Source organism: Phalangium opilio, unplaced genomic scaffold, assembly GCF_054372755.1.
Source record: "Phalangium opilio isolate 3A_F unplaced genomic scaffold, DU_Popi_V2 ptg000019l_1, whole genome shotgun sequence".
In the NCBI taxonomy this organism is placed as follows: domain Eukaryota; kingdom Metazoa; phylum Arthropoda; class Arachnida; order Opiliones; family Phalangiidae; genus Phalangium; species Phalangium opilio.
In genome coordinates, this window is record NW_028324152.1 from 5,253,923 (window position 1) to 5,280,652 (window position 26,730).

General features: G+C 47.5%; 6 non-coding genes across 6 annotated transcripts; all 6 read right to left on the reverse strand.

The window, feature by feature from the left end:
- Positions 1–1,068: 1,068 nt before the first annotated feature.
- On the reverse strand, positions 1,069–1,141 carry TRNAK-CUU (transfer RNA lysine (anticodon CUU)). Its single transcript has one exon. It is a non-coding gene; the product is annotated as a tRNA-Lys (tRNA).
- Positions 1,142–3,273: 2,132 nt separating this feature from the next.
- Positions 3,274–3,346, reverse strand: TRNAY-GUA (transfer RNA tyrosine (anticodon GUA)). Its single transcript has one exon. It is a non-coding gene; the product is annotated as a tRNA-Tyr (tRNA).
- Positions 3,347–14,002: 10,656 nt separating this feature from the next.
- On the reverse strand, positions 14,003–14,075 carry TRNAY-GUA (transfer RNA tyrosine (anticodon GUA)). Its single transcript has one exon. It is a non-coding gene; the product is annotated as a tRNA-Tyr (tRNA).
- Positions 14,076–16,797: 2,722 nt separating this feature from the next.
- On the reverse strand, positions 16,798–16,870 carry TRNAY-GUA (transfer RNA tyrosine (anticodon GUA)). The gene has a single exon. It is a non-coding gene; the product is annotated as a tRNA-Tyr (tRNA).
- A 2,575-nt stretch (positions 16,871–19,445) lies between these two features.
- TRNAY-GUA (transfer RNA tyrosine (anticodon GUA)) lies at positions 19,446–19,518 on the reverse strand. Its single transcript has one exon. It is a non-coding gene; the product is annotated as a tRNA-Tyr (tRNA).
- Positions 19,519–22,093: 2,575 nt separating this feature from the next.
- Positions 22,094–22,166, reverse strand: TRNAY-GUA (transfer RNA tyrosine (anticodon GUA)). The gene has a single exon. It is a non-coding gene; the product is annotated as a tRNA-Tyr (tRNA).
- Between the last annotated feature and the right edge of the window lie 4,564 nt (positions 22,167–26,730).

A 26,730-nucleotide genomic window follows, 5' to 3' on the forward strand; every position in this document is an offset into this window, starting at 1 on the left:
AACTTTGACTTTTTACGTCACATCAGAGACCTCACAACACCGCTCCCGGGTGGGTTCGAAACACCAACCTATTGGTTAAAAGCCGAACGCGCTAACCATTGAGCCACGGAAACTCAGAAATTAAATGTTTTTCAGGTATTGTGGAAAAGTTATGAGTTTTCACGCTACATCTGAGACCCCACAACATCTCTCCCGGGTGGGCTCGAACCACCAACCTTTCGGTTAACAGCTGAACGCGCCAACCATTGAGCCACGGAAGCCCAAAAATTAAATGTTCGTCAGGTATTGTGGAAAGACTCTGACTTTTTACGTTACAACTGATACCTCACAACACCGCTCCCAGGTGGGCTCGAACCACCAACCTTTTGAATAACAGCTGAGCGCGCTAACCATTGCCACACGGAAGTCCAAAAATGATATGGTCGTCAGGTATTGTGGAAAAACTTTGACTTTTTACGTCACATCAGAGACCTCACAACACCGCTCCCGGGTGGGTTCGAACCACCAACCTATTAGTTAACAGCCGAACGCGCTAACCATTGAGCCACGGAAACTCAGAAATTAAATGGTTGTCACGTATTGTGGAAAAGTTTTGACTTTTTACGCTACATCTGAGACCCCACAACATCTCTCCCGGGTGGGCTCGAACCACCAACCTTTCGGTTAACAGCTGAACGCGCCAACCATTGAGCCACAGAAGCTCAGAAATTAAATGGTTGTCAGGTATCGTGGAAATGCTATGACTTTTCTTGCTACATCTGAGACCCCACAACACCTCTCCCGGGTGGGCTCGAACCACCAACCTGTTGGTTAAGAGCCGAACGCGCTAACCATTGAGCCACGGAAGCTCAGAAATTAAATGGTTGTCAGGTATTGTGGAAAAGTTATGACTTTTCACGGTACATCTGAGACCCTACAACACCTATCCCGGGTGGGCTCTAACCAACAGCCTTTCGGTTAACAGCTGAACGCGCTAACCATTGCACCACGGAAGCCCAAAAATTAAATGTTCGTCATGTATTGTGGAAAAACTCTGATTTTTACGTTACATCAGAGACCTCACAACACCTCTCCCGGGTGGGCTCGAACCACCAACCTGTTGGTTAAGAGCCGAACGCGCTAACCATTGCGCCACGGAAGCCCAAAAATTAAATGGTCGACAGGTATTGTGGAAAAACTTTGCCTTTTTACGTTACATTTGAGATCCCAAAACACCTCTCCCGGGTGGGCTCGAACCACCAACCTGTTGGTTAACAGCCGAACGCGCTAACCATTGAGCCACGGAAGCCCAAAAATTAAATGTTCGTCAGGTATTGTGGAAAGACTCTGACTTTTTACGTTACAACTGATACCTCACAACACCGCTCCCAGGTGGGCTCGAACCACCAACCTTTTGAATAACAGCTGAGCGCGCTAACCATTGCCACACGGAAGTCCAAAAATGATATGGTCGTCAGGTATTGTGGAAAAACTTTGACTTTTTACGTCACATCAGAGACCTCACAACACCGCTCCCGGGTGGGTTCGAACCACCAACCTATTAGTTAACAGCCGAACGCGCTAACCATTGAGCCACGGAAACTCAGAAATTAAATGGTTGTCACGTATTGTGGAAAAGTTTTGACTTTTTACGCTACATCTGAGACCCCACAACATCTCTCCCGGGTGGGCTCGAACCACCAACCTTTCGGTTAACAGCTGAACGCGCCAACCATTGAGCCACAGAAGCTCAGAAATTAAATGGTTGTCAGGTATTGTGGAAAAGTTATGACTTTTCACGGTAGATCTGAGACCTCACAACACCGCTCCCGGGTGGGTTCGAAACACCAACCTATTGGTTAACAGCAAAACGCGCTAACCATTGAGCCACGGAAGCCCAAAAATTAAATGTTCGTCAGGTATTGTGGAAAAACTCTGACTTTTTACGTCACATCAGAGACCTCACAACACCGCTCCCGGGTATGCTCGAACCACCAATCTATTGGTTAACAGCCGAACGCGCTAACCATTGAGCCACGGAAACTCAGAAATTAAAGGTTTTTCAGGTATTGTGGAAAAGTGATGACATTTCACGCTACATCTGAGACCCCACAACATCTCTCCCGGGTGGGCTCGAAACACCAACCTTTCGGTTAACAGCTGAACGCGCTAACCAGTGCGCCACGGAAGCCCAAAAATTAAATGGTCGACAGGTATTGTGGAAAAACTTTGCCTTTTTACGTTACATTTGAGATCCCAAAACACCGCTCCCGGGTGGGCTCGAACCACCAACCTGTTGGATTACAGCCGAACGCGCTAACCATTGAGCCACGGAAACTCGGAAATGAAATGTTTTTCAGGTATTGTGGAAAAGTTATGACTTTTCACGCTACATCTGAGACCCCACAACATCTCTCCCGGGTGGGCTCGAAACACCAACCTTTCGGTTAACAGCTGAACGCGCTAACCAGTGCGCCAAGGAAGCTCAGAAATTAAATGTTTGTCACGTATTGTGGAAAGGTTTTGACTTTCTACGCTACATCTGAGACCCCACAACACCTCTCCCGGGTGCGCTCGAACCACCAACCTATTGGTCAACAGCCGAACGCGCCAACCATTGAGCCACGGAAGCTCAGAAATTAAATAGTTGTTAGGTATTGTGGAAAAGTGATGACTTTTCACGCTACATCTGAGACCCCACAACATCTCTCCCGGGTGGGCTCGAAACACCAACCTTTCGGTTAACAGCTGAACGCGCTAACCAGTGCGCCACGGAAGCTCAGAAATTAAATGGTTGTCACGTATTGTGGAAAGGTTTTGACTTTCTACGCTACATCTGAGACCCCACAACACCTCTCCCGGGTGCGCTCGAACCACCAACCTATTGGTCAACAGCCGAACGCGCCAACCATTGAGCCACGGAAGCTCAGAAATTAAATAGTTGTTAGGTATTGTGGAAAAGTTATGACTTTTCACGCTACATCTGAGAACCTACAACACCTCTCCCGGGTGGGCTCGAAACACCAACCTATTGGTTAACAGCTGAACGCGCTAACCATTGAGCCACGGAAGCCCAAAAATTAAATGTTCATCAGGTATTGTGGAAAAACTCTGACTTTTTACGTCACATCAGAGACCTCACAACACCGCTCTCGGGTATGCTCGAACCACCAATCTATTGGTTAACAGCCGAACGCGCTAACCATTGAGCCACGGAAACTCAGAAATTAAAGGTTTTTCAGGTATTGTGGAAAAGTGATGACTTTTCACGCCACATCAGAGACCTCACAACACCGCTCCCGGGTGGGTTCGAACCACCAACCTTTCGGTTTACAGCTGAACGCGCTAACCATTGCGCCACGGAAGCCCAAAAATTAAATGTTCGTCAGGTATTGTGGAAAACTCTGACTTTTTACGTCACATCAGAGACCTCACAACACCGCTCCCGGGTATGCTCGAACCACCAATCTATTGGTTAACAGCCGAACGCGCTAACCATTGAGCCACGGAAACTCAGAAATTAAAGGTTTTTCAGGTATTGTGGAAAAGTGATGACATTTCACGCTACATCTGAGACCCTACAACACCAATCCCGGGTGGGGTCTAACCAACAACCTTTCGGTTAACAGCTGAACGCGCTAACCATTGCGCCACGGAAGCCCAAAAATTAAATGTTCGTCAGGTATTGTGGAAAAACTCTGACTTTTTACGTTACATCAGAGACCTCACAACACCGCTCCCGGATGGGCTCGTACCACCAACCTTTCGGTTAACAGCCGAACGAGCTAACCATTGCGCCACGGAAGCCCAAAAATTAAATGGTCGACAGGTATTGTGGAAAAACTTTGCCTTTTTACGTTACATTTGAGATCCCAAAACACCGCTCCCGGGTGGGCTCGAACCACCAACCTGTTGGATTACAGCCGAACGCGCTAACCATTGAGCCACGGAAACTCGGAAATGAAATGTTTTTCAGGTATTGTGGAAAAGTTATGACTTTTCACGCTACATCTGAGACCCCACAACACCTCTCCCGGGTGGGCTCGAACCACCAACCTATTGGATAACAGCCGAACGCGCCTACCATTGAGCCACGGAAGCTCAGAAATTAAATATTTGTCAGGTATTGTGGAAAAGCTATGACTTTTCACGCTACATCTGAGACCCCACAACACCTCTCCCGAGTGGGCTCGAACCACCAACCAATTGGTTAACAGACGAACGCGCTAACCATTGAGCCTCGGAAACTCAGAAATTAAAGGTTTTTCAGGTATTGTGGAAAAGTGATGACTTTTCACGCTACATCTGAGACCCCACAACATCTCTCCCGGGTGGGCTCGAAACACCAACCTTTCGGTTAACAGCTGAACGCGCTAACCAGTGCGCCACGGAAGCTCAGAAATTAAATGGTTGTCACGTATTGTGGAAAAGTTTTGACTTTCTACGCTACATCTGAGACCCCACAACACCTCTCCCGGGTGGGCTCGAACCACCAACCTATTGGTCAACAGCCAAACGCGCCAACCATTGAGCCACGGAAGCTCAGAAATTAAATGTTTTTCAGGTATTGTGGAAAAGTTATGACTTTTCACGCTACATCTGAGACCCCACAACACCTCTCCCGGGTGGGCTCGAACCACCAACCTATAGGTTAACAGACGAACGCGCTAACCATTGCGCCACGGAAGCTCAGAAATTAAGTGGTTGTCAGGTATAGTGGAAAAGTTATGACTTTTCACGGTAGATCTGAGACCCTACAACACCTATCCTGGGTGGGCTCGAACCACGAACCTTTTGGTTAACAGCTGAACGCGCTAACCATTGCGCCACGGAAGCCCAAAAATTAAATGTTCGTCAGGTATTGTGGAAAAACTCTGACTTTTTACGTTACAACTGATACCTCACAACACCGCTACCAGGTGGGCTCGAACCATCAACCTTTTGAATAACAGCTGAGCGCGCTAACCATTGCCACACGGAAGCCCAAAAATGATATGGTCGTCAGGTATTTTGGAAAAACTTTGACTTTTTACGTCACATCAGAGACCTCACAACACCGCTCCCGGGTGGGTTCGAACCACCAACCTATTGGTTAACAGCCGAAGGCGCTAACCATTGAGCCACGGAAACTCAGAAATTAAATGTTTTTCAGGTATTGTGGAAAAGTTATGACTTTTCACGCTACATCTGAGACCCCACAACATCTCTCCCGGGTGGGCTCGAACCACCAACCTATTGGTTAACAGCCGAACGCGCCTACCATTGAGCCAAGGAAGCTCAGAAATTAAATATTTGTCAGGTATTGTGGAAAAGCTCTGACTTTTCACGCTACATCTGAGACCCCACAACACCTCTCCCGAGTGGGCTAGAACCACCAACCAATTGGTTAACAGACGAACGCGCTAACCATTGAGCCACGGAAACTCAGAAATAAAATGTTTTTTCAGGTATTGTGGAAAAGTTATGACTTTTCACGCTACATCTGAGAACCTACAACACCTCTCCCGGGTGGGCTCGAACCACCAACCTATTGGTTAACAGACGAACGCGCTAAACATTGAGCCACGGAAACACAGAAATTAAAAGTTTTTCAGGTATTGTGGAAAAGTTATGACTTTTCACGCTACATCTGAGACCCCACAACACCTCTCCCGGGTGGGCTCGAACCACCAACCTATTGGCCAACAGCCGAACGCGCCAACCATTGAGCCACTGAAGCTCAGAAATTAAATGGTTGTCAGGTATTGTGTAAAAGTTATGACTTTTCACGGTCGATCTGAGACCCCACAACACCTATCCCGGGTGGGCTCGATCCACCAACCTTTCGGTTAACAGCTGAACGCGCTAACCATTGAGCCACGGAAGCCCAAAAATTAAATGTTCGTCAGGTATTGTGGAAAAACTCTGACTTTTTACGTCACATCAGAGACCTCACAACACCGCTCTCGGGTATGCTCGAACCACCAATCTATTGGTTAACAGCCGAACGCGCTAACCATTGAGCCACGGAAACTCAGAAATTAAAGGTTTTTCAGGTATTGTGGAAAAGTGATGACTTTTCACGCTACATCTGATACCCCACAACATCTCTCCCGGGTGGGCTCGAAACACCAACCTTTCGGTTAACAGCTGAACGCGCTAACCAGTGCGCCACGGAAGCTCAGAAATTAAATGGTTGTCACGTATTGTGGAAAAGTATTTGACTTTCTACGCTACATCTGAGACCCCACAACACCTCTCCCGGGTGGGCTCGAACCACCAACCTATTGGTCAACAGACGAACGCGCTAACCATTGAGCCACGGAAACTCAGAAATAAAATGTTTTTTCAGGTATTGTGGAAAAGTTATGACTTTTCACGCTACATCTGAGAACCTACAACACCTCTCCCGGGTGGGCTCGAACCACCAACCTATTGGTTAACAGACGAACGCGCTAAACATTGAGCCACGGAAACACAGAAATTAAAAGTTTTTCAGGTATTGTGGAAAAGTTATGACTTTTCACGCTACATCTGAGACCCCACAACACCTCTCCCGGGTGGGCTCGAACCACCAACCTATTGGTCAACAGCCGAACGCGCCAACCATTGAGCCACGGAAGCTCAGAAATTAAATGTTTTTCAGGTATTGTGGAAAAGTTATGACTTTTCACGCTACATCTGAGACCCCACAACACCTCTCCCGGGTGGGCTCGAACCACCAACCTATTGGTTAACAGACGAACGCGCTAACCATGGCGCCACGGAAGCTCAGAAATTAAGTGGTTGTCAGGTATTGTGGAAAAGTTATGACTTTTCACGGTAGATCTGAGACCCTACAACACCTATCCTGGGTGGGCTCGAACCACGAACCTTTTGGTTAACAGCTGAACGCGCTAACCATTGCGCCACGGAAGCCCAAAAATTAAATGTTCGTCAGGTATTGTGGAAAAACTCTGACTTTTTACGTTACAACTGATACCTCACAACATAGCTCCCAGGTGGGCTCGAACCATCAACCTTTTGAATAACAGCTGAGCGCGCTAACCATTGCCACACGGAAGTCCAAAAATGATATGGTCGTCAGGTATTGTGGAAAAACTTTGACTTTTTACGTCACATCAGAGACCTCACAACACCGCTCCCGGGTGGGTTCGAACCACCAACCTATTGGTTAACAGCCGAACGCGCTAACCATTGAGCCACGGAAACTCAGAAATTAAATGTTTTTCAGGTATTGTGGAAAAGTTATGAGTTTTCACGCTACATCTGAGACCCCACAACATCTCTCCCGGGTGGGCTCGAACCACCAACCTTTCGGTTAACAGCTGAACGCGCCAACCATTGAGCCACGGAAGCTCAGAAATTAAATAGTTGTTAGGTATTGTGGAAAAGTTATGACTTTTCACGGTAGATCTGAGACCCCACAACACCTATCCCGGGTGGGCTCGAACCACGAACCTTTCGGTTAACAGCTGAACGCGCAAACCATTGCGCCACGGAAGCCCAAAAATTAAATGTTCGTCAGGTATTGTGGAAAAACGCTGACTTTTTACGTTACAACTGATACCTCACAACACCGCTCCCAGATGGGCTCGAACCACCAACCTTTTGAATAACAGCTGAGCGCGCTAACCATTGCCACACGGAAGTCCAAAAATGATATGGTCGTCAGGTATTGTGGAAAAACTTTGACTTTTTACGTCACATCAGAGACCTTACAACACCGCTCCCGGGTGCGTTCGAACCACCAACCTATTGGTTAACAGCCGAACGCGCTAACCATTGAGCCACGGAAACTCAGAAATTAAATGGTTGTCACGTATTGTGGAAAAGTTTTGACTTTTTACGCTACATCTGAGACCCCACAACCCCTCTCCCGGGTGGGCTCGAACCACCAACCTATTGGTTAACAGCCGAACGCGCTAACCATTGAGCCACGGAAGCTCAGAAATTAAACGGTTGTCAGGTATTTTGGAAATGTTATGACTTTTCACGCTACATCTGAGACCCCACAACACCTCTCCCGGGTGGGCTCGAACCACCAACCTGTTGGTTAAGAGCCGAACGCGCTAACCATTGAGCCACGGAAGCTCAGAAATTAAATGGTTGTCAGGTATTGTGGAAAAGTTATGACTTTTCACGGTACATCTGAGACCCTACAACACCTATCCCGGGTGGGCTCGAACCACGAACCTTTTGGTTAACAGCTGAACGCGCTAACCATTGCGCCACGGAAGCCCAAAAATTAAATGTTCGTCAGGTATTGTGGAAAAACTCTGACTTTTTACGTTACAACTGATACCTCACAACACCGCTCCCAGGTGAGCTCGAACCATCAACCTTTTGAATAACAGCTGAGCGCGCTAACCATTGCCACACGGAAGCCCAAAAATGATATGGTCGTCAGGTATTTTGGAAAAACTTTGACTTTTTACGTCACATCAGAGACCTCACAACACCGCTCCCGGGTGGGTTCGAAACACCAACCTATTGGTTAACAGCCGAACGCGCTAACCATTGAGCCACGGAAACTCAGAAATTAAATGTTTTTCAGGTATTGTGGAAAAGTTATGAGTTTTCACGCTACATCTGAGACCCCACAACATCTCTCCCGGGTGGGCTCGAACCACCAACCTTTCGGTTAACAGCTGAACGCGCCAACCATTGAGCCACGGAAGCTCAGAAATTTAATAGTTGTTAGGTATTGTGGAAAAGTTATGACTTTCACGGTAGATCTGATACCCCACAACACCGCTCCCGGGTGGGTTCGAAACACCAACCTATTGGTTAACAGCCGACGCGCTAACCATTGAGCCACGGAAACTCAGAAACTAAATGTTTTTCAGGTATTGTGGAAAAGTTAGGAGTTTTCACGCTACATCTGAGACCCCACAACATCTCTCCCGGGTGGGCTCGAACCACCAACCTTTCGGTTAACAGCTGAACGCGCCAACCATTGAGCCACGGAAGCTCAGAAATTAAATAGTTTTTAGGTATTGTGGAAAATTTATGACTTTCACGGTAGATCTGAGACCCCACAACACCTATCCCGGGTGGGCTCGAACCACGAACCTTTCGGTTAACAGCTGAACGCGCAAACCATTGCGCCACGGAAGCCCAAAAATTAAATGTTCGTCAGGTATTGTGGAAAAACTCTGACTTTTTACGTTACAACTGATACCTCACAACACCGCTCCCAGGTGGGCTCGAACCACCAACCTTTTGAATAACAGCTGAGCGCGCTAACCATTGCCACACGGAAGCCCAAAAATGATATGGTCGTCAGGTATTGTGGAAAAACTTTGACTTTTTACGTCACATCAGAGACCTCACAACACCGCTCCCAGGTGAGCTCGAACCATCAACCTTTTGAATAACAGCTGAGCGCGCTAACCATTGCCACACGGAAGCCCAAAAATGATATGGTCGTCAGGTATTTTGGAAAAACTTTGACTTTTTACGTCACATCAGAGACCTCACAACACCGCTCCCGGGTGGGTTCGAAACACCAACCTATTGGTTAACAGCCGAACGCGCTAACCATTGAGCCACGGAAACTCAGAAATTAAATGTTTTTCAGGTATTGTGGAAAAGTTATGAGTTTTCACGCTACATCTGAGACCCCACAACATCTCTCCCGGGTGGGCTCGAACCACCAACCTTTCGGTTAACAGCTGAACGCGCCAACCATTGAGCCACGGAAGCTCAGAAATTTAATAGTTGTTAGGTATTGTGGAAAAGTTATGACTTTCACGGTAGATCTGATACCCCACAACACCGCTCCCGGGTGGGTTCGAAACACCAACCTATTGGTTAACAGCCGAACGCGCTAACCATTGAGCCACGGAAACTCAGAAACTAAATGTTTTTCAGGTATTGTGGAAAAGTTAGGAGTTTTCACGCTACATCTGAGACCCCACAACATCTCTCCCGGGTGGGCTCGAACCACCAACCTTTCGGTTAACAGCTGAACGCGCCAACCATTGAGCCACGGAAGCTCAGAAATTAAATAGTTTTTAGGTATTGTGGAAAATTTATGACTTTCACGGTAGATCTGAGACCCCACAACACCTATCCCGGGTGGGCTCGAACCACGAACCTTTCGGTTAACAGCTGAACGCGCAAACCATTGCGCCACGGAAGCCCAAAAATTAAATGTTCGTCAGGTATTGTGGAAAAACTCTGACTTTTTACGTTACAACTGATACCTCACAACACCGCTCCCAGGTGGGCTCGAACCACCAACCTTTTGAATAACAGCTGAGCGCGCTAACCATTGCCACACGGAAGCCCAAAAATGATATGGTCGTCAGGTATTGTGGAAAAACTTTGACTTTTTACGTCACATCAGAGACCTCACAACACCGCTCCCGGACGGGTTCGAACCACCAACCTATTGGTTAACAGCCGAACGCGCTAACCATTGAGCCACGGAAACTCAGAAATTAAATGGTTGTCACGTATTGTGGAAAAGTTTTGACTTTTTACGCTACATCTGAGACCCCACAACACCTCTCCCGGGTGGGCTCGAACCACCAACCTATTGCTTAACAGCCGAACGCGCTAACCATTGAGCCACGGAAGCTCAGAAATTAAATGGTTGTCAGGTATTGTGGAAATGTTATGACTTTTCACGCTACATCTGAGACCCCACAACACCTCTCCCGGGTGGGCTCGAACCACCAACCTGTTGGTTAAGAGCCGAACGCACTAACCATTGAGCCACGGAAGCTCAGAAATTAAATGGTTGTCAGGTATTGTGGAAAAGTTATAACTTTCCACGGTACATCTGAGACCCTACAACACCTATCCCGGGTGGGCTCGAACCACGAACCTTTCGGTTAACAGCTGAACGCGCTAACCATTGCACCACGGAAGCCCAAAAGTTAAATGTTCGTCAGGTATTGTGGAAAAACTCTGACTTTTTACGTTACATCAGAGACCTCACAACACCGCTCCCGGATGGGCTCGTACCACCAACCTTTCGGTTAACACCCGAACGCGCTAACCATTGCGCCACGGAAGCCCAAAAATTAAATGGTCGACAGGTATTGTGGAAAAACTTTGCCCTTTTACGTTACATTTGAGATCCCAAAACACCGCTCCCGGGTGGGCTCGAACCACCAACCTGTTGGTTTACAGCCGAACGCGCTAACCATTGAGCCACGGAAACTCGGAAATGAAGTGTTTTTTAGGTATTGTGGAAAAGTTATGACTTTTCACGCTACATCTGAGACCCCACAACACCTCTCCCGGGTGGGCTCGAACCACCAACCTATTGGTTAACAGCCGAACGCGCTAACCATTGAGCCACGGAAGCTTAGAAATTAACTGGTTGTCAGGTATTGTGGAAATGTTATGACTTTTCACGCTACATCTGAGACCCCACAACACCTCTCCCGGGTGGGCTCGAACCACCAGCCTGTTGGTTAAGAGCCGAACGCGCTAACCATTGAGCCACGGAAGCCCAAAAATTAAATGTTCGTCAGGTATTGTGGAAAGACTCTGACTTTTTACATTACAACTGATACCTCACAACACCGCTCCCAGGTGGGCTCGAACCACCAACCTTTTGAATAACAGCTGAGCGCGCTAACCATTGCCACACGGAAGTCCAAAAATGATATGGTCGTCAGGTATTGTGGAAAAAATTTGACTTTTTACGTCACATCAGAGACCTCACAACACCGCTCCCGGGTGGGTTCGAACCACCAACCTATTAGTTAACAGCCGAACGCGCTAACCATTGAGCCACGGAAACTCAGAAATTAAATGGTTGTCACGTATTGTGGAAAAGTTTTGACTTTTTACGCTACGTCTGAGACCCCACAACACCTCTCCCGGGTGGGCTCGAACCACCAACCTGTTGGTTAAGAGCCGAACGCGCTAACCATTGAGCCACGGAAACTCAGAAATTAAATGTTTTTCAGGTATTGTGGAAAAGTTATGACTTTTCACGGTCGATCTGAGACCCCACAACACCTATCCCGGGTGGGCTCGATCCACCAACCTTTCGGTTAACAGCTGAACGCGCTAACCATTGAGCCACGGAAGCCCAAAAATTAAATGTTCGTCAGGTATTGTGGAAAACTCTGACTTTTTACGTCACATCAGAGACCTCACAACACCGCTCCCGGGTATGCTCGAAACACCAACCTATTGGTTAACAGCCGAACGCGCTAACCATTGAGCCACGGAAACTCAGAAATTAAATGTTTTTCAGGTATTGTGGAAAAGTGATGACATTTCACGCTACATCTGAGACCCTACAACACCAATCCCGGGTGGGCTCTAACCAACAACCTTTCGGTTAACAGCTGAACGCGCTAACCATTGCGCCACTGAAGCCCAAAAATTAAATGTTCGTCAGGTATTGTGGAAAAACTCTGACTTTTTACGTTACATCAGAGACCTCACAACACCGCTCCCGGATGGGCTCGTACCACCAACCTTTCGGTTAACAGCCGAACGAGCTAACCATTGCGCCACGGAAGCCCAAAAATTAAATGGTCGACAGGTATTGTGGAAAAACTTTGCCTTTTTACGTTACATTTGAGATCCCAAAATACCGCTCCCGGGTGGGCTCGAACCACCAACCTGTTGGATTACAGCCGAACGCGCTAACCATTGAGCCACGGAAACTCGGAAATGAAATGTTTTTCAGGTATTGTGGAAAAGTTATGACTTTTCACGCTACATCTGAGACCCCACAACACCTCTCCCGGGTGGGCTCGAACCACCAACCTATTGGTTAACAGCCGAACGCGCCTACCATTGAGCCACGGAAGCTCAGAAATTAAATATTTGTCAGGTATTGTGGAAAAGCTATGACTTTTCACGCTACATCTGAGACCCCACAACACCTCTCCCGAGTGGGCTCGAACCACCAACCAATTGGTTAACAGACGAACGCGCTAACCATTGAGCCACGGAAACTCAGAAATAAAATGTTTTTTCAGGTATTGTGGAAAAGTTATGACTTTTCACGCTACATCTGAGAACCTACAACACCTCTCCCGGGTGGGCTCGAACCACCAACCTATTGGTTAACAGACGAACGCGCTAACCATTGAGCCACGGAAACTCAGAAATTAAAAGTTTTTCAGGTATTGTGGAAAAGTTATGACTTTTCACGCTACATCTGAGACCCCACAACCTCTCTCCCGGTTGGGCTCGAACCACCAACCTATTGGTTAACAGCCGAACGCGCCTACCATTGAGCCACGGAAGCTCAGAAATTAAATATTTGTCAGGTATTGTGGAAAAGCTATGACTTTTCACGCTACATCTGAGACCCCACAACACCTCTCCCGAGTGGGCTCGAACCACCAACCAATTGGTTAACAGACGAACGCGCTAACCATTGAGCCACGGAAACTCAGAAATAAAATGTTTTTTCAGGTATTGTGGAAAAGTTATGACTTTTCACGCTACATCTGAGAACCTACAACACCTCTCCCGGGTGGGCTCGAACCACCAACCTATTGGTTAACAGACGAACGCGCTAACCATTGAGCCACGGAAACTCAGAAATTAAAAGTTTTTCAGGTATTGTGGAAAAGTTATGACTTTTCACGCTACATCTGAGACCCCACAACACCTCTCCCGGGTGGGCTCGAACCACCAACCTATTGGCCAACAGCCGAACGCGCCAACCATTGAGCCACTGAAGCTCAGAAATTAAATGGTTGTCAGGTATTGTGTAAAAGTTATGACTTTTCACGGTAGATCTGAGACCCCACAACACCTATCCCGGGTGGGCTCGAACCACGAACCTTTCGGTTAACAGCTGAACGCGCAAACCATTGCGCCACGGAAGCCCAAAAATTGAATGTTCGTCAGGTATTGTGGAAAAACTCTGACTTTTTACGTTACAACTGATACCTCACAACACCGCTCCCAGGTGGGCTCGAACCACCAACCTTTTGAATAACAGCTGAGCGCGCTAACCATTGCCACACGGAAGCCAAAAAATGATATGGTCGTCAGGTATTGTGGAAAAACTTTGACTTTTCACGCCACATCAGAGACCTCACAACACCGCTCCCGGGTGGGTTCGAACCACCAACCTTTCGGTTTACAGCTGAACGCGCTAACCATTGAGCCACGGAAACTCAGAAACTAAATGTTTTTCAGGTATTGTGGAAAAGTTATGACTTTTCACGGTCGATCTGAGACCCCACAACACCTATCCCGGGTGGGCTCGATCCACCAACCTTTCGGTTAACAGCTGAACGCGCTAACCATTGAGCCACGGAAGCCCAAAAATTAAATGTTCGTCAGGTATTGTGGAAAAACTCTGACTTTTTACGTCACATCAGAGACCTCACAACACCGCTCTCGGGTATGCTCGAACCACCAATCTATTGGTTAACAGCCGAACGCGCTAACCATTGAGCCACGGAAACTCAGAAATTAAAGGTTTTTCAGGTATTGTGGAAAAGTGATGACTTTTCACGCTACATCTGAGACCCCACAACATCTCTCCCGGGTGGGCTCGAAACACCAACCTTTCGGTTAACAGCTGAACGCGCTAACCATTGAGCCACGGAAGCCCAAAAATTAAATGTTCGTCAGGTATTGTGGAAAAACTCTGACTTTTTACGTCACATCAGAGACCTCACAACACCGCTCTCGGGTATGCTCGAACCACCAATCTATTGGTTAACAGCCGAACGCGCTAACCATTGAGCCACGGAAGCTCAGAAATTAAATGGTTGTCACGTATTGTGGAAAAGTTTTGACTTTCTACGCTACATCTGAGACCCCACAACACCTCTCCCGGGTGGGCTCGAACCACCAACCTATTGGTCAACAGCCGAACGCGCCAACCATTGAGCCACGGAAGCTCAGAAATTAAATGTTTTTCAGGTATTGTGGAAAAGTTATGACTTTTCACGCTACATCTGAGACCCCACAACACCTCTCCCGGGTGGGCTCGAACCACCAACCTATTGGTTAACAGACGAACGCGCTAACCATTGCGCCACGGAAGCTCAGAAATTAAGTGGTTGTCAGGTATTGTGGAAAAGTGATGACATTTCACGCTACATCTGAGACCCTACAACACCAATCCCGGGTGGGCTCTAACCAACAACCTTTCGGTTAACAGCTGAACGCGCTAACCATAGCGCCACGGAAGCCCAAAAATTAAATGTTCGTCAGGTATTGTGGAAAAACTCTGACTTTTTACGTTACATCAGAGACCTCACAACACCGCTCCCGGATGGGCTCGTACCACCAACCTTTCGGTTAACAGCCGAACGAGCTAACCATTGCGCCACGGAAGCCCAAAAACTAAATGGTCGACAGGTATTGTGGAAAAACTTTGCCTTTTTACGTTACATTTGAGATCCCAAAATACCGCTCCCGGGTGGGCTCGAACCACCAACCTGTTGGATTACAGCCGAACGCGCTAACCATTGAGCCACGGAAACTCGGAAATGAAATGTTTTTCAGGTATTGTGGAAAAGTTATGACTTTTCACGCTACATCTGAGACCCCACAACACCTCTCCCGGGTGGGCTCGAACCACCAACCTATTGGTTAACAGCCGAACGCGCCTACCATTGAGCCACGGAAGCTCAGAAATTATATATTTGTCAGGTATTGTGGAAAAGCTATGACTTTTCACGCTACATCTGAGACCCCACAACACCTCTCCCGAGTGGGCTCGAACCACCAACCAATTGGTTAACAGACGAACGCGCTAACCATTGAGCCACGGAAACTCAGAAATAAAATGTATTTTCAGGTATTGTGGAAAAGTTATGACTTTTCACGCTACATCTGAGAACCTACAACACCTCTCCCGGGTGGGCTCGAACCACCAACCTATTGGTTAACAGACGAACGCGCTAACCATTGAGCCACGGAAACTCAGAAATTAAAAGTTTTTCAGGTATTGTGGAAAAGTTATGACTTTTCACGCTACATCTGAGACCCCACAACACCTCTCCCGGGTGGGCTCGAACCACCAACCTATTGGTTAACAGCCGAACGCGCCTACCATTGAGCCACGGAAGCTCAGAAATTAAATATTTGTCAGGTATTGTGGAAAAGCTATGACTTTTCACGCTACATCTGAGACCCCACAACACCTCTCCCGAGTGGGCTCGAACCACCAACCAATTGGTTAACAGACGAACGCGCTAACCATTGAGCCACGGAAACTCAGAAATAAAATGTTTTTTCAGGTATTGTGGAAAAGTTATGACTTTTCACGCTACATCTGAGAACCTACAACACCTCTCCCGGGTGGGCTCGAACCACCAACCTATTGGTTAACAGACGAACGCGCTAACCATTGAGCCACGGAAACTCAGAAATTAAAAGTTTTTCAGGTATTGTGGAAAAGTTATGACTTTTCACGCTACATCTGAGACCCCACAACACCTCTCCCGGGTGGGCTCGAACCACCAACCTATTGGCCAACAGCCGAACGCGCCAACCATTGAGCCACTGAAGCTCAGAAATTAAATGGTTGTCAGGTATTGTGTAAAAGTTATGACTTTTCACGGTAGATCTGAGACCCCACAACACCTATCCTGGGTGGGCTCGAACCACGAACCTTTCGGTTAACAGCTGAACGCGCAAACCATTGCGCCACGGAAGCCCAAAAATTGAATGTTCGTCAGGTATTGTGGAAAAACTCTGACTTTTTACGTTACAACTGATACCTCACAACACCGCTCCCAGGTGGGCTCGAACCACCAACCTTTTGAATAACAGCTGAGCGCGCTAACCATTGCCACACGGAAGCCCAAAAATGATATGGTCGTCAGGTATTGTGGAAAAACTTTGACTTTTCACGCCACATCAGAGACCTCACAACACCGCTCCCGGGTGGGTTCGAACCACCAACCTTTCGGTTTACAGCTGAACGCGCTAACCATTGAGCCACGGAAACTCAGAAACTAAATGTTTTTCAGGTATTGTGGAAAAGTTATGACTTTTCACGGTCGATCTGAGACCCCACAACACCTATCCCGGGTGGGCTCGATCCACCAACCTTTCGGTTAACAGCTGAACGCGCTAACCATTGAGCCACGGAAGCCCAAAAATTAAATGTTCGTCAGGTATTGTGGAAAAACTCTGACTTTTTACGTCACATCAGAGACCTCACAACACCGCTCTCGGGTATGCTCGAACCACCAATCTATTGGTTAACAGCCGAACGCGCTAACCATTGAGCCACGGAAACTCAGAAATTAAAGGTTTTTCAGGTATTGTGGAAAAGTGATGACTTTTAACGCTACATCTGAGACCCCACAACATCTCTCCCGGGTGGGCTCGAAACACCAACCTTTCGGTTAACAGCTGAACGCGCTAACCAGTGCGCCACGGAAGCTCAGAAATTAAATGGTTGTCACGTATTGTGGAAAAGTTTTGACTTTCTACGCTACATCTGAGACCCCACAACACCTCTCCCGGGTGGGCTCGAACCACCAACCTATTGGTCAACAGCCGAACGCGCCAACCATTGAGCCACGGAAGCTCAGAAATTAAATGTTTTTCAGGTATTGTGGAAAAGTTATGACTTTTCACGCTACATCTGAGACCCCACAACACCTCTCCCGGGTGGGCTCGAACCACCAACCTATTGGTTAACAGACGAACGCGCTAACCATTGCGCCACGGAAGCTCAGAAATTAAGTGGTTGTCAGGTATTGTGGAAAAGTGATGACATTTCACGCTACATCTGAGACCCTACAACACCAATCCCGGGTGGGCTCTAACAAACAACCTTTCGGTTAACAGCTGAACGCGCTAACCATTGCGCCACGGAAGCCCAAAAATTAAATGTTCGTCAGGTATTGTGGAAAAACTCTGACTTTTTACGTTACATCAGAGACCTCACAACACCGCTCCCGGATGGGCTCGTACCACCAACCTTTCGGTTAACAGCCGAACGAGCTAACCATTGCGCCACGGAAGCCCAAAAATTAAATGGTCGACAGGTATTGTGGAAAAACTTTGCCTTTTTACGTTACATTTGAGATCCCAAAATACCGCTCCCGGGTGGGCTCGAACCACCAACCTGTTGGATTACAGCCGAACGCGCTAACCATTGAGCCACGGAAACTCGGAAATGAAATGTTTTTCAGGTATTGTGGAAAAGTTATGACTTTTCACGCTACATCTGAGACCCCACAACACCTCTCCCGGGTGGGCTCGAACCACCAACCTATTGGTTAACAGCCGAACGCGCCTACCATTGAGCCACGGAAGCTCAGAAATTATATATTTGTCAGGTATTGTGGAAAAGCTATGACTTTTCACGCTACATCTGAGACCCCACAACACCTCTCCCGAGTGGGCTCGAACCACCAACCAATTGGTTAACAGACGAACGCGCTAACCATTGAGCCACGGAAACTCAGAAATAAAATGTTTTTTCAGGTATTGTGGAAAAGTTATGACTTTTCACGCTACATCTGAGAACCTACAACACCTCTCCCGGGTGGGCTCGAACCACCAACCTATTGGTTAACAGACGAACGCGCTAACCATTGAGCCACGGAAACTCAGAAATTAAAAGTTTTTCAGGTATTGTGGAAAAGTTATGACTTTTCACGCTACATCTGAGACCCCACAACACCTCTCCCGGGTGGGCTCGAACCACCAACCTATTGGTTAACAGCCGAACGCGCCTACCATTGAGCCACGGAAGCTCAGAAATTAAATATTTGTCAGGTATTGTGGAAAAGCTATGACTTTTCACGCTACATCTGAGACCCCACAACACCTCTCCCGAGTGGGCTCGAACCACCAACCAATTGGTTAACAGACGAACGCGCTAACCATTGAGCCACGGAAACTCAGAAATAAAATGTTTTTTCAGGTATTGTGGAAAAGTTATGACTTTTCACGCTACATCTGAGAACCTACATCACCTCTCCCGGGTGGGCTCGAACCACCAACCTATTGGTTAACAGACGAACGCGCTAACCATTGAGCCACGGAAACTCAGAAATTAAAAGTTTTTCAGGTATTGTGGAAAAGTTATGACTTTTCACGCTACATCTGAGACCCCACAACACCTCTCCCGGGTGGGCTCGAACCACCAACCTATTGGCCAACAGCCGAACGCGCCAACCATTGAGCCACTGAAGCTCAGAAATTAAATGGTTGTCAGGTATTGTGTAAAAGTTATGACTTTTCACGGTAGATCTGAGACCCCACAACACCTATCCTGGGTGGGCTCGAACCACGAACCTTTCGGTTAACAGCTGAACGCGCAAACCATTGCGCCACGGAAGCCCAAAAATTGAATGTTCGTCAGGTATTGTGGAAAAACTCTGACTTTTTACGTTACAACTGATACCTCACAACACCGCTCCCAGGTGGGCTCGAACCACCAACCTTTTGAATAACAGCTGAGCGCGCTAACCATTGCCACACGGAAGCCCAAAAATGATATGGTCGTCAGGTATTGTGGAAAAACTTTGACTTTTCACGCCACATCAGAGACCTCACAACACCGCTCCCGGGTGGGTTCGAACCACCAACCTTTCGGTTTACAGCTGAACGCGCTAACCATTGAGCCACGGAAACTCAGAAACTAAATGTTTTTCAGGTATTGTGGAAAAGTTATGACTTTTCACGGTCGATCTGAGACCCCACAACACCTATCCCGGGTGGGCTCGATCCACCAACCTTTCGGTTAACAGCTGAACGCGCTAACCATTGAGCCACGGAAGCCCAAAAATTAAATGTTCGTCAGGTATTGTGGAAAAACTCTGACTTTTTTCGTCACATCAGAGACCTCACAACACCGCTCTCGGGTATGCTCGAACCACCAATCTATTGGTTAACAGCCGAACGCGCTAACCATTAAGCCACGGAAACTCAGAAATTAAAGGTTTTTCAGGTATTGTGGAAAAGTGATGACTTTTCACGCTACATCTGAGACCCCACAGCATCTCTCCCGGGTGGGCTCGAAACACCAACCTTTCGGTTAACAGCTGAACGCGCTAACCAGTGCGCCACGGAAGCTCAGAAATTAAATGGTTGTCACGTATTGTGGAAAAGTTTTGACTTTCTACGCTACATCTGAGACCCCACAACACCTCTCCCGGGTGGGCTCGAACCACCAACCTATTGGTCAACAGCCGAACGCGCCAACCATTGAGCCACGGAAGCTCAGAAATTAAATGTTTTTCAGGTATTGTGGAAAAGTTATGACTTTTCACGCTACATCTGAGACCCCACAACACCTCTCCCGGGTGGGCTCGAACCACCAACCTATTGGTTAACAGACGAACGCGCTAACCATTGCGCCACGGAAGCTCAGAAATTAAGTGGTTGTCAGGTATTGTGGAAAAGTGATGACATTTCACGCTACATCTGAGACCCTACAACACCAATCCCGGGTGGGCTCTAACCAACAACCTTTCGGTTAACAGCTGAACGCGCTAACCATTGCGCCACGGAAGCCCAAAAATTAAATGTTCGTCAGGTATTGTGGAAAAACTCTGACTTTTTACGTTACATCAGAGACCTCACAACACCGCTCCCGGATGGGCTCGTACCACCAACCTTTCGGTTAACAGCCGAACGAGCTAACCATTGCGCCACGGAAGCCCAAAAATTAAATGGTCGACAGGTATTGTGGAAAAACTTTGCCTTTTTACGTTACATTTGAGATCCCAAAACACCGCTCCCGGGTGGGCTCGAACCACCAACCTGTTGGATTACAGCAGAACGCGCTAACCATTGAGCCACGGAAACTCGGAAATGAAATGTTTTTCAGGTATTGTGGAAAAGTTATGACTTTTCACGCTACATCTGAGACCCCACAACACCTCTCCCGGGTGGGCTCGAACCACCAACCTATTGGTTAACAGCCGAACGCGCCTACCATTGAGCCACGGAAGCTCAGAAATTAAATATTTGTCAGGTATTGTGGAAAAGCTATGACTTTTCACGCTACATCTGAGACCCCACAACACCTCTCCCGAGTGGGCTCGAACCACCAACCAATTGGTTAACAGACGAACGCGCTAACCATTGAGCCACGGAAACTCAGAAATAAAATGTTTTTTCAGGTATTGTGGAAAAGTTATGACTTTTCACGCTACATCTGAGAACCTACAACACCTCTCCCGGGTGGGCTCGAACCACCAACCTATTGGTTAACAGACGAACGCGCTAACCATTGAGCCACGGAAACTCAGAAATTAAAAGTTTTTCAGGTATTGTGGAAAAGTTATGACTTTTCACGCTACATCTGAGACCCCACAACACCTCTCCCGGGTGGGCTCGAACCACCAACCTATTGGTTAACAGCCGAACGCGCCTACCATTGAGCCACGGAAGCTCAGAAATTAAATATTTGTCAGGTATTGTGGAAAAGCTATGACTTTTCACGCTACATCTGAGACCCCACAACACCTCTCCCGAGTGGGCTCGAACCACCAACCAATTGGTTAACAGACGAACGCGCTAACCATTGAGCCACGGAAACTCAGAAATAAAATGTTTTTTCAGGTATTGTGGAAAAGTTATGACTTTTCACGCTACATCTGAGAACCTACAACACCTCTCCCGGGTGGGTTCGAACCACCAACCTATTGGTTAACAGACGAACGCGCTAACCATTGAGCCACGGAAACTCAGAAATTAAAAGTTTTTCAGGTATTGTGGAAAAGTTATGACTTTTCACGCTACATCTGAGACCCCACAACACCTCTCCCGGGTGGGCTCGAACCACCAACCTATTGGCCAACAGCCGAACGCGCCAACCATTGAGCCACTGAAGCTCAGAAATTAAATGGTTGTCAGGTATTGTGTAAAAGTTATGACTTTTCACGGTAGATCTGAGACCCCACAACACCTATCCCGGGTGGGCTCGAACCACGAACCTTTCGGTTAACAGCTGAACGCGCAAACCATTGCGCCACGGAAGCCCAAAAATTGAATGTTCGTCAGGTATTGTGGAAAAACTCTGACTTTTTACGTTACAACTGATACCTCACAACACCGCTCCCAGGTGGGCTCGAACCCCCAACCTTTTGAATAACAGCTGAGCGCGCTAACCATTGCCACACGGAAGCCCAAAAATGATATGGTCGTCAGGTATTGTGGAAAAACTTTGACTTTTCACGCCACATCAGAGACCTCACAACACCGCTCCCGGGTGGGTTCGAACCACCAACCTTTCGGTTTACAGCTGAACGCGCTAACCATTGAGCCACGGAAACTCAGAAATTAAATGTTTTTCAGGTATTGTGGAAAAGTTATGACTTTTCACGGTCGATCTGAGACCCCACAACACCTATCCCGGGTGGGCTCGATCCACCAACCTTTCGGTTAACAGCTGAACGCGCTAACCATTGAGCCACGGAAGCCCAAAAATTAAATGTTCGTCAGGTATTGTGGAAAAACTCTGACTTTTTACGTTACATCAGAGACCTCACAACACCGCTCCCGGATGGGCTCGTACCACCAACCTTTCGGTTAACAGCCGAACGAGCTAACCATTGCGCCACGGAAGCCCAAAAATTAAATGGTCGACAGGTATTGTGGAAAAACTTTGCCTTTTTACGTTACATTTGAGATCCCAAAATACCGCTCCCGGGTGGGCTCGAACCACCAACCTGTTGGATTACAGCCGAACGCGCTAACCATTGAGCCACGGAAACTCGGAAATGAAATGTTTTTCAGGTATTGTGGAAAAGTTATGACTTTTCACGCTACATCTGAGACCCCACAACACCTCTCCCGGGTGGGCTCGAACCACCAACCTATTGGTTAACAGCCGAACGCGCTAACCATTGAGCCACGGAAACTCAGAAATTAAAGGTTTTTCAGGTATTGTGGAAAAGTGATGACTTTTCACGCTACATCTGAGACCCCACAACATCTCTCCCGGGTGGGCTCGAAACACCAACCTTTCGGTTAACAGCTGAACGCGCTAACCAGTGCGCCACGGAAGCTCAGAAATTAAATGGTTGTCACGTATTGTGGAAAAGTTTTGACTTTCTACGCTACATCTGAGACCCCACAACACCTCTCCCGGGTGGGCTCGAACCACCAACCTATTGGTCAACAGCCGAACGCGCCAACCATTGAGCCACGGAAGCTCAGAAATTAAATGTTTTTCAGGTATTGTGGAAAAGTTATGACTTTTCACGCTACATCTGAGACCCCACAACACCTCTCCCGGGTGGGCTCGAACCACCAACCCATTGGTTAACAGACGAACGCGCTAACCATTGCGCCACGGAAGCTCAGAAATTAAGTGGTTGTCAGGTATTGTGGAAAAGTTATGACTTTTCACGGTAGATCTGAGACCCTACAACACCTATCCTGGGTGGGCTCGAACCACGAACCTTTTGGTTAACAGCTGAACGCGCTAACCATTGCGCCACGGAAGCCCAAAAATTAAATGTTCGTCAGGTATTGTGGAAAAACTCTGACTTTTTACGTTACAACTGATACCTCACAACACCGCTCCCAGGTGGGCTCGAACCATCAACCTTTTGAATAACAGCTGAGCGCGCTAACCATTGCCACACGGAAGCCCAAAAATGATATGGTCGTCAGGTATTTTGGAAAAACTTTGACTTTTTACGTCACATCAGAGACCTCACAACACCGCTCCCGGGTGGGTTCGAACCACCAACCTATTGGTTAACAGGCGAACGCGCTAACCATTGAGCCACGGAAACTCAGAAATTAAATGTTTTTCAGGTATTGTGGAAAAGTTATGACTTTTCACGCTACATCTGAGACCCCACAACATCTCTCCCGTGTGGGCTCGAACCACCAACCTTTCGGTTAACAGCTGAACGCGCCAACCATTGAGCCACGGAAGCTCAGAAATTAAATAGTTGTTAGGTATTGTGGAAAAGTTATGACTTTTCACGGTAGATCTGAGACCCCACAACACCTATCCCGGGTGGGCTCGAACCACGAACCTTTCGGTTAACAGCTGAACGCGCAAACCATTGCGCCACGGAAGCCCAAAAATTAAATGTTCGTCAGGTATTGTGGAAAAACTCTGACTTTTTACGTTACAACTGATACCTCACAACACCGCTCCCAGATGGGCTCGAACCACCAACCTTTTGAATAACAGCTGAGCGCGCTAACCATTGCCACACGGAAGCCCAAAAATGATATGGTCGTCAGGTATTGTGGAAAAACTTTGACTTTTTACGTCACATCAGAGACCTCACAACACCGCTCCCGGGCGGGTTCGAACCACCAACCTATTGGTTAACAGCCGAACGCGCTAACCATTGAGCCACGGAAGCTCAGAAATTAAATGGTTGTCAGGTATTGTGGAAATGTTATGACTTTTCACGCTACATCTGAGACCCCACAAAACCTCTCCCGGGTGGGCTCGAACCACCAACCTGTTGGTTAAGAGCCGAACGCACTAACCATTGAGCCACGGAAGCTCAGAAATTAAATGGTTGTCAGGTATTGTGGAAAAGTTATGACTTTCCACGGTACATCTGAGACCCTACAACACCTTTCCCGGGTGGGCTCGAACCACGAACCTTTCGGTTAACAGCTGAACGCGCTAACCATTGCACCACGGAAGCCCAAAAATTAAATGTTCGTCAGGTATTGTGGAAAAACTTTGCCCTTTTACGTTACATTTGATATCCCAAAACACCGCTCCCGGGTGGGCTCGAACCACCAACCTGTTGGTTTACAGCCGAACGCGCTAACCATTGAGCCACGGAAACTCGGAAATGAAATGTTTTTCAGGTATTGTGGAAAAGTTATGACTTTTCACGCTACATCTGAGACCCCACAACACCTCTCCCGGGTGGGCTCGAACCACCAACCTATTGGTTAACAGCCGAACGCGCCTACCATTGAGCCACGGAAGCTCAGAAATTAAATATTTGTCAGGTATTGTGGAAAAGCTATGACTTTTCACGCTACATCTGAGACCCCACAACACCTCTCCCGGGTGGGCTCGAACCACCAACCTATTGGTTAACAGCCGAACGCGCTAACCATTGAGCCACGGAAGCTTAGAAATTAAATGGTTGTCAGGTATTGTGGAAATGTTATGACTTTTCACGCTACATCTGAGACCCCACAACACCTCTCCCGGGTGGGCTCGAACCACCAGCCTGTTGGTTAAGACCCGAACGCGCTAACCATTGAGCCACGGAAGCCCAAAAATTAAATGTTCGTCAGGTATTGTGGAAAGACTCTGACTTTTTACGTTACAACTGATACCTCACAACACCGCTCCCAGGTGGGCTCGAACCACCAACCTTTTGAATAACAGCTGAGCGCGCTAACCATTGCCACACGGAAGTCCAAAAATGATATGGTCGTCAGGTATTGTGGAAAAACTTTGACTTTTTACGTCACATCAGAGACCTCACAACACCGCTCCCGGGTGGGTTCGAACCACCAACCTATTAGTTAACAGCCGAACGCGCTAACCATTGAGCCACGGAAACTCAGAAATTAAATGGTTGTCACGTATTGTGGAAAAGTTTTACCTTTTTACGCTACGTCTGAGACCCCACAACACCTCTCCCGGGTGGGCTCGAACCACCAACCTGTTGGTTAAGAGCCGAACGCGCTAACCATTGAGCCACGGAAGCTCAGAAATTAAATGGTTGTCAGGTATTGTGGAAAAGTTATGACTTTTCACGGTACATCTGAGACCCTAAAACACCTATCCCGGGTGGGCTCGAACCACGAACCTTTTGGTTAACAGCTGAACGCGCTAACCATTGCGCCACGGAAGCCCAAAAATTAAAAGTTCGTCAGGTATTGTGGAAAAACTCTGACTTTTTACGTTACAACTGATACCTCACAACACCGCTCCCAGGTGAGCTCGAACCATCAACCTTTTGAATAACAGCTGAGCGCGCTAACCATTGCCACACGGAAGCCCAAAAATGATATGGTCGTCAGGTATTTTGGAAAAACTTTGACTTTTTACGTCACATCAGAGACCTCACAACACCGCTCCCGGGTGGGTTCGAAACACCCATCTATTGGTTAACAGCCGAACGCGCTAACCATTGAGCCACGGAAACTCAGAAATTAAATGTTTTTCAGGTATTGTGGAAAAGTTATGAGTTTTCACGCTACATCTGAGACCCCACAACATCTCTCCCGTGTGGGCTCGAACCACCAACCTTTCGGTTAACAGCTGAACGCGCCAACCATTGAGCCACGGAAGCTCAGAAATTAAATAGTTGTTAGGTATTGTGGAAAAGTTATGACTTTTCACGGTAGATCTGAGACCCCACAACACCTATCCCGGGTGGGCTCGAACCACGAACCTTTCGGTTAACAGCTGAACGCGCAAACCATTGCGCCACGGAAGCCCAAAAATTAAATGTTCGTCAGGTATTGTGGAAAAACTCTGACTTTTTACGTTACAACTGATACCTCACAACACCGCTCCCAGATGGGCTCGAACCACCAACCTTTTGAATAACAGCTGAGCGCGCTAACCATTGCCACACGGAAGTCCAAAAATGATATGGTCGTCAGGTATTGTGGAAAAACTTTGACTTTTTACGTCACATCAGAGACCTTACAACACCGCTCCCGGGTGCGTTCGAACCACCAACCTATTGGTTAACAGCCGAACGCGCTAACCATTGAGCCACGGAAACTCAGAAATTAAATGTTTTTCAGGTATTGTGGAAAAGTTATGAGTTTTCACGCTACATCTGAGACCCCACAACATCTCTCCCGGGTGGGCTCGAACCACCAACCTTTCGGTTAACAGCTGAACGCGCCAACCATTGAGCCACGGAAGCTCAGAAA